Below are 12,996 nucleotides of genomic sequence, written 5' to 3'. Positions count from 1 at the left end.
CAAGCTCATGCAGAGTTTGCCCTTGTGCTGAACAGTGCAGATTTGTGGGTTTTCAGGTGTGTTTTTTGTAAGAGTTTGGTGTTTCCGGTTGAGTATTTCATATCAGTTTGGGTTGCTGCTATATTTCATAGTTTTAGATGTTAAAATAGATCTAAATATATTTATTGGGTCGTGGTTAAACTTTTGTGATAGATTATTAGTGTTTTGTGGTGATTCCGGGCTATTTTGTGTTATTTTCGGGAGCCCGATGAGCATTGTTTTGTCCTCCGTTTGGGAGTTGTTGTGTAACTATTATACAGATCTCGAAATGTCATTTTGTAGTCTGTTATGCTTCTGAAATTTCTATAAAAATTTCCACTTTCAAATTTATTAATAATATGTGAAGTTGTGAAGTTTTTGGCACTATTTCGAACATACCCGATTTGGGGTTTATTGAGAAATTGGTGGATCTTTGTAATATTGGTTGTTTGATTTTGAAAATCTGATTAGAGGGTTGAAATATCATATAAATTCAGAAAAAGGGACATTACACACATTTTCCAATCCCCGTCTGACTTGAACACATGTAAATGGTACTTTTCCCATTGAAGTTAACTATTTCCAACTGTGTATTGAGTAGAGCATAAGGGAATTCCCCTTATTATTATACAAATCCCTCATCTTTGGCAAGTTTAAATTATTCTAACTAAATCTGCAAGGATTGTCCTTTCATCATAACACTTAATGCTCATAATAACAGATCCTCAAATTAACATAAACATCAAATATTTTTGAATATTCTCAATATTGTGAATTTTCCCTCTTGGATTATCCTACTCACCTAGATCCACATCATTATGCCATTTTATGTACTTCATTATATTTCACCACATAGAACACATTCACTTTCTAGCATCATTTGTGTGGGAGGTGGTGTTTGGATGACATCATCACATTTCTTAATTCCTTCAATATTATGACCCACTTTGCTTTCCTTCCCGATATATGTGCTCCATGTGGACTTCAAGTAGCCCATTTAATAGGTTGTGAATTTCCTCTATTGTTGCTCTTGTCTTCTAGTTGCACATGCCAACTTCATCCTTCACAACTAGTTTATTAATTCTTATAACTCTTGCTATCCTCATTCCCCATAGTAGGGGCAAGGCTTCCACTTTAGTCTTTGTCCTCCCCCCCCCCCCCTCCACCCCTCATAGTTCCCAACATAGACCACCACCACCTCACTGGTATTATCCTTAATAACACCACTAGCCATTGTCCTCCCTATAATAGCTGATTGTTTCAACTAGTTTGAGGGGGGGTGGGGGCACGGGCATGGAATTTTATGTTGATCGATGGCTTTAGAGTTGTTGAATATTGCCACCTTTAGACCTAGGTGCCAAGCATTATCCCATCTCATATCTTGGTCACTTAGTGGGTTCGGGTGGATATTATAGTGCCAAATCTCATTACATTCTTTGAGTAGCCTAATCACTTGTTGGGCCACCACCTTTCTAGTAAGAGCCTTGTCCTAAAAAATGTGATTGTTTTGTTCCTTCCATATTTTTCATGTCACATAAGGGGAGATAATTCTTTAGAAGGTTTTGACATATGGGTGGTTAGAGGGACCATTCCAACAAACAAATTGATGGAGTTTATCATTGAAGCATCACTTAGTCTCCCACAAGGGGAGAACCTCCCTCCAAACCTCCACAACAAAGGACATTGTGTGAGTTGTTGAATAGATTCTGCTCTGTTATAAAATAACACACAATAATTAGCTAGCTAAAATCCTCCCTTTTGAAGATTATCAATGGTGACGAATGCCCCATGTAGCACCATCCACCAAAATAAATTTATCCATGGTAGAATCCAAGGGTGCCAAATAGTTTTATATTCCCTTGAGGCTTCATCTCCCTCAAGACAACAAGCATAAGAAAATTTAACCGTTAACTCTCTAGAGGGGTAAGTTTACATATCAAAGAATTCTCCAATAGGATGGAGGGGTTACAATAATTCTCTAGTATCTCTTGAACTTCCATAAACAACCTCATTCCAAGGTTTTCCTAATTATAAATTCTTTTCCATTCCTTCTCAAGGTCAATATAGTTGCAAACCTAAGTACCATGGAGCCTGGTACATGAATCTCTTCGATGTTAGAACTTGATATTAATGAAGGGGCTATCATGTACCCAATGATCTTCCAAGAAGTTGACTTTTTTCCCATTCCCCACCACTCAATGAGCACCCTTCTTCAACATTTTGTGGGTTTTCACAATATTGTACCAAATTTTTGATCTTAGGGGGAGCGTTATAGTCCAAAGATATTGGTTCAACTCTTCACCCCTAATATACTTAGCCTTGATAATACTACATCAACTTCTTCATGAGAACATGATTTCATTTTTAACCTCCAACCTGCCCCAATTTTTCGTTTAACAACTTTTCAAACAATTTTCATTTCAATGTAAAAATTGTCATGACAACGTTGACCTATTTTAAGAAACTTATCCAAAGTTTTCTGGAATGACTTCAAAACTTCATAACTGGTCTTGTATGACTTCTATTATTCAAAATGGTCCTATTTACATAAGACATTTCAAAATAATGTAAAATTCTAAAATTGAATATAATTGCATGATAAAGTGCTTTTGCAAAAGCTAATCACCTCAGGTGCTTTATAGGGTTTTCACCTTATTTTTAACAAGTTCACTAGATCCATAAACATTATTGTCTATATCAACATTTATATGAAACAATTGAAATAGTTGACTCGATTTCAACATTTTTATCTAATGCCACTCTAAATATCAACATTTTCATCAAACAAAGAATACTTCACTCTGTTTGACTACTTTAATCTAATGACAATCTAGATATAGTCTCTTGACAAATAAACAAGGTTAATTTCCTTCCAAGCTACCATTTGTTCTTTAGGTTCATTGGTTGTATTCTCAAATACGAAGCCTTGACAAAATTATTTTACTAAATTCATTCTTTTTATGTGAAAGAGAGCTAAAACTAAAATATTTACCAATCAAAATTAATTTTATATGTCATTTTGTTTCTTGTATTTTCAAAAGATAGTTTAAATTTTAATTTATTTGTAAATATCTTTTAATTAAATAATTTATATTTTTACTTCGATACATGTTATAGGGTTCTCATGTCTTTACATTTTATGTCTTTTTATAGATTTTTGTTGTTATTTACACAAAATGGTATGAAGTTCTATTTCAGTTGGCCGAATGTCAAAGTGGCCATTCACAATTGACACAACTTAAAAAATGAATACAAATATATGTAATGATGCTTCAAAGGATGAACAAAGAAGTGTGTAACCTTAAAAATAATATAATTTGAACCCATATAAAGATGTGTTGCAATTATTCACGACTATGCTAAGTTACTAAGAGGGGAGGGGTGAATCAGTAACTTCTAAAACTTCAACCTTTAATCCAACCATTCAATTAGCATTTAATCCATTATATAAATTTTGATCTAATTGCATGCATAAGAAATTGAAGACATGAAAGCATTCATAACACTGAGACACAAAGATTTGGTGACCTAGAAACCTTCCAAATAGAAAGTAAAATTGGGGTGGGGATGATACCCACAACTTTAGTACTATACTATAAAGTTATCCTATCAAAGCTTACATTGATCACTTCTGATGATCTGTCCTTTTATGAGCAATAAGGACTACTAGGTCCACCTTGTGAAAGGATTTACAAACATAGAATTAATTATGCACTTGGTAAAGAGATTTACAAAAGACTATTAGGTCTACTTTGTGAAAGGATTTGACTAATCCATCTGTTAGGATGAAATAGTAGATGATCTCTAATTTGTAACTTGGCTTGTTTAATGAGATTCCTTTAAGTACTGATCACCTTGCTATGATAGATATGATTTTGTTGCTCCTTATATTGTTGTAGCCTTTGTAATTCACTCCTCCTTTTCTCCAATTTAATTCGTATTCACATCTTCATATTTTCACACACACATATATATTGGATATGATACAATGCATTACATATATATCAATCCAATTATAAAAATTACATAGTCAGCCATCATACAAGTTTACACAAATATTACAAAGTCAACCCATATGAAGACACTCAGGTTCTAAAGACTAACTTAGTGAGGGTTTGATAGACGACATCCACCATCATTGCTCAACATCATCATGCACTCAGTAGATGTAGAAGCTCAATCCATACTAATCACTTCTAGTTAGTCTTGAACTTGGTTTGCACTAGTTGCTCGATAAATATTGTGCAACTTGTCTTAAACTGAATCACTTGTTTACCATGTCAATACTCGGTAAACACTATCACCTTGAGCTTGGTATAAACTGAATCTTTAGGTTAACATAGAATGGCTCGATTAACACTAGATTCACATCACATGAATTGCGAGCTTGGTAAGAATTGTACTGCTCGGTAACCATTGTTGGTCTTCACATTTACTAACTTTGCTCAGTAGCCACTAGGATTTGTCCAAAAGGCTCGGTAGCAACTGAAATGGATGGCAACAACTGAAAATGGTACAATGAGCTTGGTAACCATATACAATCTGAATAAGTGTGTGTCACTAATAACAAACTTGACTGATGTGTCAACAAGATGAGTCCCTTAAATTACCATAAAAAGAAAAAATAAATTAAAAATCTATATTGATAAATAAAACATCAAGTATGACTACAACTTGGTCTTGATGAATGGAACCAATAGTCAAATTGCAATATTGACTATGTTGATATTTTTCACACCTTATATTTCTTAATTCATCCTTTCCTCTTTTAAATGATACTAATCCAATAATAGTGTTTTCTCCCATTTTTCTCATTGGCTATGCTTTTAAAAAGGTTTATGTAACAAATTGAAAAGGAAATTGCTAGATTTGTTTTTTGCGACTATTTTTCACTATGATTAATTATAATTATAACTAATTAAAATTTTAGATCTATACTAATGTTAATTTCAATATTAACAATTCATTAAAAAAATCAAAAAATTATTTGACATATATTTAAAACTGTTTGAATTATTTTTTCTATTTATTATTTTAATCAAGTGTACACTTTTAAAATTATTTTTCTTCTTAAATATTTCAAGACTTAATAGTTTCAAAATAGATAATTGCCTAATTCAAGTTGACCTCTTGCATATTTTATTTTGAAAACCTACTTTTAAAACATTTTATATGACCTCTAACTAAAATATCTCCAATTTTCAAGTACTACAAAAAATTTCAACATCCTCGACAAAAAAAACTGTCCTTTCTTCTCGAGAAGGTGTCACAATTGACCAAGACTACATAGATTACTATAGTAAGAATTTCAAAAATTTGGAAGTGCTGAAGAATATATATTGTCACATGAATTTACCAATTATTTTGGTCAAATGTACGTTCTGCAAACTAGCGTACTTCTCACGATTTATCCTATCAAAATATTAATATCTTTACTAGACCCCGAATAGTTGAGAACCAATGGAGATTGCATGGCCTTGCATTTGTTCACTCCTTTTTCTTTCTTTTCTAATGAATAAGGTACAACTGTGGTGGTCCTCTGTGATTTTTATCATTCTTCCCACATTATTTTGGCTCAAATGGAAGAGGAAAAGGGTGGCAGCTCTTCCTCTTCCACCCGACCTAATGCCTGGCATATCGTAGGACACATATTTCAGCTGGTCAAAAGACCTCATGTATGTCTCTCCCAATTTTCTGTGAAATACGGACAGCTCATGGGTTTTCGTCTGGGCATGAAAACAATTGTAGTGATCTCATCTCCTGCCATGGCGAAGGAGATTCTGAAAACCCACGACCACATCTTTGTTGGGAGGACAGTGATAGAAGCTACCAAAGTCTTTTCCCACAACAGGTCCTCCTTTGTGTGGGGTGACTACGGACCTCACTGGCGCTATCTTAGACGAGTGACTACTGTTGAACTTTTTAGCCCCAAAAGGATGAAAGCTCAACAACATCTCAGAAGAGCCGAGGTATTTCATACAGTTTGGCTGATTTTTGAGAGCAAGGGAAAGGCTGTAAATATTGAGCAAATGGCGTTCTTCACTGTTATCAATGTATTAGGCAAGATAATCTTCAGCACAAGTTTGATGGATCCATACAATTCAGTTTCTCTGGGTCTCAAGGATACAATTGGGAATATAATGAAGCTTTTGGGAACGCCTAACTTGTCGGACTTTTATCCCCTGTTTCAGTCGGTGGATCCACAGGGTTTGTCCCGTCACATGGCAAAGCATTTGAAAACGTTATATGACTTTATTGATTTGTTCATCCAGGATAGGGTTACCACGAAGAACATAAAGCGTCACGAGAATGACACTGACAAAGATTTTCTAGATGTTCTGCTTGACGCTAGAACCGAAGAATTCAGTCTCTCTGATGTCAGAGCCTTGATTTCTGTAAGTTCTTAGTATAGAGATATTAAATCTAAACTTCACTACAGTTTGCATATTTGTTGTTGTGACCTTAAATTTGTTTCTTTCAGGAATTGCTTGTTGCGGGTGCTGATACGACCACCACTACGATCGAATGGGCAATTGCAGAACTGGTTCGCAATCCGGAGAAAATGAAGAGAGTGCAACGAGAGTTAGATGGGATAGTTGGTCTTGAGCGAAAAGTGGAAGAATACGATTTCGATCGTTTGCCGTATCTGGACGCGGTGGTGAAGGAAACATTCCGTTTACACCTGACGGTTCCTCTGCTGATGCCCCACAAAGCTGGGGAAGATTGTGAAATAGAGGGAAGATATTTGATACCCAAAAACGCTCAGGTGATGGTGAACGTGTGGGCAATTGGAAGGGACCCTGGCATCTGGAAGGAGCCTTTGAAATTCATGCCGGAGAGGTTTACAGAAGGTGAGAATAGCGAGATAGACTACAGAGGACATCATTTTGAGTTGATTCCGTTCGGAAGTACTGGAAGAAGACTATGCGTGGGACTTCCTTTCGCGATCCGAATGCTTCATTCATTTGAATGGACACTTCCCGATGGAATGTCTCCCGAGCAGATGGACATGAGGGACGAGTTTGGAGTGGAATTAAAGAAAGCCGTGCAGTTGATTGCGATCCCAAAACCCGGTCGCGCACACCATCTTTACTAGGTGGCCCATCCGCCATTGTAGACAGTGTTTTTCCACTTGTTCCTACTGTTAAGATTTATTTTTTAGTATTAGATCAGTCTATCAGGGGTCTGCTAAAGCCACAAGCGGCCCGTGTAGAAAATGATTAACACCTAGTTTTGAAACGATTGACTCATAGTCAGGATTGTGCCGTGACGCTCTTGACTATTTTGGTTTTCATGGTTTCTTCATTGACGTTGTGCAATGCTTATCTATCTACGCGGTTATATTCCTTCCTACAAATTGCATCATTGACTAAATTTCTTTAAAACAAAAATATAATAAATTTTTTTGGAAAATTTCAGCAATTGTTCTATTTTGTGATTGAAAATAATACAAATTTTGAGAAAATTTTGCTTATGTTTTCCAGAATCAAAAAAAGAGTCACGTTTTACTTTTTTTTTTTCTTTTTTTTCTTTTTTTTTTGTGTTGTCTTTAATGCTTTGGAGATTAGTCCATTTGACAGCAAAAACAAGTGGAATAGGCATATGTAAATTCTTAAAAAATTTAATTCTATGTTTGGATGCATCAAATTGGAATAGGAATAGGATTAAAATAAGAATACATATTCCAATTTTGGCCCAAAAATGAACATTTTCTATTCTACCTAAATAGTAAATAGGTGGAATTGGAATATGTATTCCTATTCTAATTTTATTTATTTTAGAAAAAATAAAATTTTGGGTTCATGAATTCCTCAGCAAATTCCAGGTGAACCAAACAAGATTAGGAATAAGTACTCCCATTTTCTATTCTAGAATAAGTATTCCTATTCCCATATTTATATTACCACAGCCAAACGGACCGTAAAATATTTTTTTCTAAGCTTGTTAAGATTTTTATTCATCATTATTATTATTACTATTATTAAAATAGTGTCAATATGTTTTAGAAGTAGAAAATATATAAAAAATCATTTTTACTCTTTCCAATTCAATAAATCATTCATTGAGTTGACCAATTTCTTAATTGAGATATTTGTTCATTCAATTTAATTAGATTGAGTATTCAACAAATTTGATTATTTAGTCATTGAAATTAAAATTTCAATTATGTCACAAAATAAAATAGTGCCCACAAATTCAAACACACCCACATCCAAATGTCCCCTCTACTCTTCTTGGATAATTATATTGATTAAAATTAATTAAATTAATAATGTTGTTAACTAATTTATCTAATAGGTGAAAGGCGGATGTACTATATTAACATAAGTAAAGTTCAGCTAAGAATAATGAATATTATTCATTTCAATTGGATATATGTCCATGATTTATTAATAAATAATAATTAATCAAATATTTGTATAAGATGGTATGTAAATAAGGCTAAACAATTGACATAATGAAATTATTTAATCAATATGGTAATTAATCAATATAATGGGGTCATATAATGGTACTCTAAAAGGCATCCTAGAAATGGTTTTCACTTGAGGATAACTTCGTTTTACCTTTTTGATACACATTTTGTGATAAGTAACAATGTCTCCATCTTGTTTTGTCAACTTTAATCAATCTAATTTGAATTTGGAGATGACGATATAGGGGCCCAACTAATTAGGTTCAAACTCATTTTTTCTTTGTTCAATCCTAATTTGTATTCTTTAGTCTTTATTCTTACAATCACATATTTCAAATTATCTTGGTAGCTTCTTTCTAGCTTTGTTTGGATATTTCTTCAAATTACCAAACACATTAAAATATTTTGACTAAATAGTGTAACTTGTAATGATGAATATTGATATAATATTATTTATTAAGAAAGTCAAGAAAGGAGATGAACAAGGATGACAACCTGATGTTAATTTATTCGATGATATCACATCCAAAAATAAGTGAATAAGATGTAGATTATAATGTTATGGGGATATTTTTATGGTATACCTATAAAGTAACATAAAGATGAAGATATCAATCCCAAAAAATATTATTTACAATCCTATGAAGGATTATAATGACATCTTTCAAAAGGATTTAAGTAGTCCATTACCTTGAAGATAATGGGTTGCAATCACTTATATTTGATATATTTAATTAGTTGTAAATATATTTGAATACATTAGCCTTAAAATGTTATTGTTGTTAGTGACCATGGTAGACAAAATTCAATAATTACAATTGACATAATCAAGGATGAATTAAGAATTTTATATAAGGAGAATTTCCTCTAACTACTTGGTGAAATAGTTAGCACCTAGAATAATTTACTTAATATCATTAGAAAATGAGGTTTTATCTTCCCAACAAGCTCAAGTACCATGTATGGAATGGTCATAGTTTTTCTATAGATTTTAGTTCTTAAGAAGGTGCATATTGAAGAGGTGTAGATATATTTTCACATAATAGACATATTTTGACATAATTGCAAGAATCACTCTCCATGGTAGGAATATAGTAAGCTATTCTTAGAATTTAACTAAAAAGGATTGTGCCACTAGTTTGTGTTGTATAATTTTTATCATGAAATTCCTTAAATCCTAATTTATCTTTATCTTTATCTAAAAGATTTACCAATTATCCTAAATAATACCCAACATGAAATAAAAACTATAACAAAAAGGCAAATGAACTCAAACATCTACAACATGCTACACAAGAACACCAAGAATTTTCATGTGGAAATACTTGATCTAAGGGAAAATTAGGTAAAACTACAAACACTTGTCACCCATTTACAAAGGAAAAGGCTAACACCATAAAAAATGTTAAACTTTAATGACATAAAAGTGTGATATTTGTGTTTCAAATTTTAAGATGGTGTAAATGATGAAATTTGTATAAATAGAAGAAGGTTATGCCTATTATTATTATTATATTAAAAATTATATATATTTTTAATTTTTAAGGACCATTTTTTATTTGCTAAAATGTACTACAAATTAGTGGTTATAGTTCTCAGAAAAAAATAAATATAAATAAAGGTTTCTTCATCTAATTTTCAAGAACATTTTAGATGACATATTTAGCTAGCACTATTAAAGAGATATATTCAATTTTGATGTATATGTTGCCTATTAAAGCTATTGAAAATTTGACTTACTAGAACTTATGGTTCTCACCATATTTTTCCTAGAAAATCCATGTCAGTCAATAAATTACTTATATATATTCTTAAGGAATACTCTTTCCTCTAGCACAATTGATAGTTTTTAATTTTTTTGGAATCATCTAATATTTTTGGTCTTTTTTTTAAAATGTGGATCTTCTTGATTGTTGAACTATGTACTTACAATATATGATATTTACTCAAAGCTTAGTAAAAAATATGCGAGCACAATTCTAACTTTGAGCTCTATCAAGTGGTATTTTAAATTTTTCCTAAAACTTTAATTTTGATGTTGAAATAGGTCTTAGAAGTCTATGGTATTGTAGAATTACAATATTTTGTATATAAAGTGTCACTTAGGGTGGCACATAGACTATTATGGTCAAACTAGGTTTAGCCAAACTCTATCAAAGTCCAACCTAGTCACATGCCACCCCCCCACCCAACTACTTAGTTTTTTTCAATGAAAATGACATTTTTAAATAGGTTTTTTGTTAAATATTTTTTATTTGTTAATTCTTTTTAGGTGATTTTTAATTTTTTAACTACTTTTATGTACATTTTTATTTTCAATAATTTTAAGCTTATTTTATATTTATTTGATAAGTGTTCTCAATTTGCTTTAAAAAATAAATTATAATTGAGCATCCTGCTTCTTCCATTGAAGTAGTCAAGCCTTCCTTGAATCTGCCAAAAGCTCCACCAAAGGTGTTTAAGGAAATTGAGAATGGTTATATTTTTGAAGTTATTCCTACTTCTGGGTCTGTTCTCTTTGATCTTAATATGGATATGGAGCCATTAGTCCTTGATGAGTCTCTTAAATTAGACACCATTTCCACCAATAGGTGTGGGAGGCCACCAAGGTCCAAAAAAAATTTTACTAATAAGAATCTTGGGGATGCTCCTTGTTGTCCCATCATGACTATTGAAGATGCGTCCCAAACCCCTTGCAATGTGTCTCAATGAATTGCTTATCCTGGAATGTTAGGGGGCTTGAGTCTCCAGATAGAAAATATGTTGTTAAGCATGTTTTAAATTCTTTTAACTCTATTGATTTGTTTATGATGCAAGAAATTAAAGCTATTAGTTTCTTGCTCGATATCAGCATTAATTTTATTTGGAAGGAGGCCATTAAGTTTTACTCTAGCCATGTTAGGGGTAAAGGTGGAATTGCTATCCTTGTTAATCCCAAGCGGGGGAAGCTCATAACTAATAATGGTGTTTCCCCTTGTCAAAGGGATGTTTGGTTTACTATGAATATTAATAATAAACGAATTGGTTTTTGCTCTATTTACACTCCTAATGATACTAAGGATAGAATCTCCCTCTAGAATTGGTTGTTTGATCTCCCTGATATTGCTTGGTTTTTTGGAGTAGACTTCAATATGGTTGAGTCCCAGAAGGATAAAATTGTTGGCAACCCATTCAGATGGAAGGATTATGAGTATTTGCATTGGTCTAAGTTTATCAACTCAAAAAAAAAATTGACCCCCTAGCTAACATTAAAGACTCATTCTGGAATCTGGCACACTTAGTGCAATTTCTAGCAAGGTCGATCCATGATCTATTCCAAATTAGACCACTTTTATGGCAATAAAGACATTTTTTCTTTTCTTCCTGATAGTAATGGTAGCATTGTTTTGGTTTCTGCCACCACCCTATTTGATCATCATCCTATTTCTACCTGTATCAGCATTAATTCTATTCCTATTCATCATAAACCTACCTGTTCCAAATTCTTGCTAAATACTAAGCTATTTCATGATGATGATGTTCTATGTGCCTTGCATCTTATCAAGAACATCAACTTCTTTAACATGAAGGACTCTCTCATGAATGACAAGTGGAAGGCTAATCTCCCAGCATGGAAAGCTTTCCTACAAACCATTGGCCAAAAGTGTGCCAAGGACTACAGATTCACTGAAAATTTGTGCTACTCTAACATTCAAACTACTGAGTTTAATGTCTAGGCTGACCTTCTATTATAGATCTTTTGAACCAAGCTATTGCTACTAAGGATGCCCTTAGCAAGCATCAATAGACTAAAATTCATGGAGCTAGAATCTATTCTAGGATTAATTGAATCTAGCATGGTGATCAAGGGTCTAAATTTTTCTTCAATTTTCTTAAGCAGAAATAGATTAAAGAATCTATTGACAAGCTTGTTATTAATAATTAAGAAGTTTTTGATCCTATTTGTATTTCTTTGGCTTTTTTTGATTATAGTAAGCTTTTCTCATTTGAAGACTCCTTGGAGACTAAGGAAATTAGATAAAAATGCAAACCTCTTATTCCTTCTAAATTAGATGTTGAAGATGTGATGCTTCGTTCGACCCCTATATCTATTGACGAGATCAAGAGGGCTATTAAAGCTCTCAAGGATGACAAGGCCCTTGGGCCGGATGGGCTTTCTATTGAATTTTATAAGGCTGACCTTAGTTGGATCAGCAAGGACTTGTTTGATCTTTATAATGAGGCCATTAGTGTGGGTTCTCTTAGCCCTGAGATCAACAAAGGTATCATTAAACTCCTTCCCAAGGAAGGGGACAAAACTCTTATATAAAATGGAGGCCTATTTTGCTCCGTAATGTTTCTTATATAATTTTAGCAAAAGTTTTAGCCCTTAGATTTGTTCACATTCTCCCTAAGGTTCTTAGTAGTTCCCAAACTAGTTTCATTAAAGGTAGATATATCTTGGAAAATCTTATTACTACTTCAGAAGCTATGGATTGGGCTAAATGTTCTCATTAGAACTCTACTTTGCTCCTTCTTGACTTTGAGAAAGCTTATGATAGAGTTGAATGGAAGTTCATTAT

At 32.9% G+C, this 12,996-nt stretch overlaps 1 pseudogene; it reads left to right on the top strand.

Moving 5' to 3' along the window:
- Positions 1–5,529: 5,529 nt before the first annotated feature.
- Positions 5,530–7,114, top strand: LOC149547563 (cytochrome P450 76T24-like; annotated as a pseudogene).
- Positions 7,115–12,996: the final 5,882 nt, after the last annotated feature.

The sequence above is a fragment of the Cupressus sempervirens genome, chromosome 7, assembly GCF_028749045.1.
Source record: "Cupressus sempervirens isolate cs-2001-9-10 chromosome 7, ASM2874904v1, whole genome shotgun sequence".
Lineage (NCBI taxonomy): Eukaryota > Viridiplantae > Streptophyta > Pinopsida > Cupressales > Cupressaceae > Cupressus > Cupressus sempervirens.
Note: the sequence above shows the minus strand (reverse complement) of the source record. Positions and strands in the feature narration are given on the sequence as shown.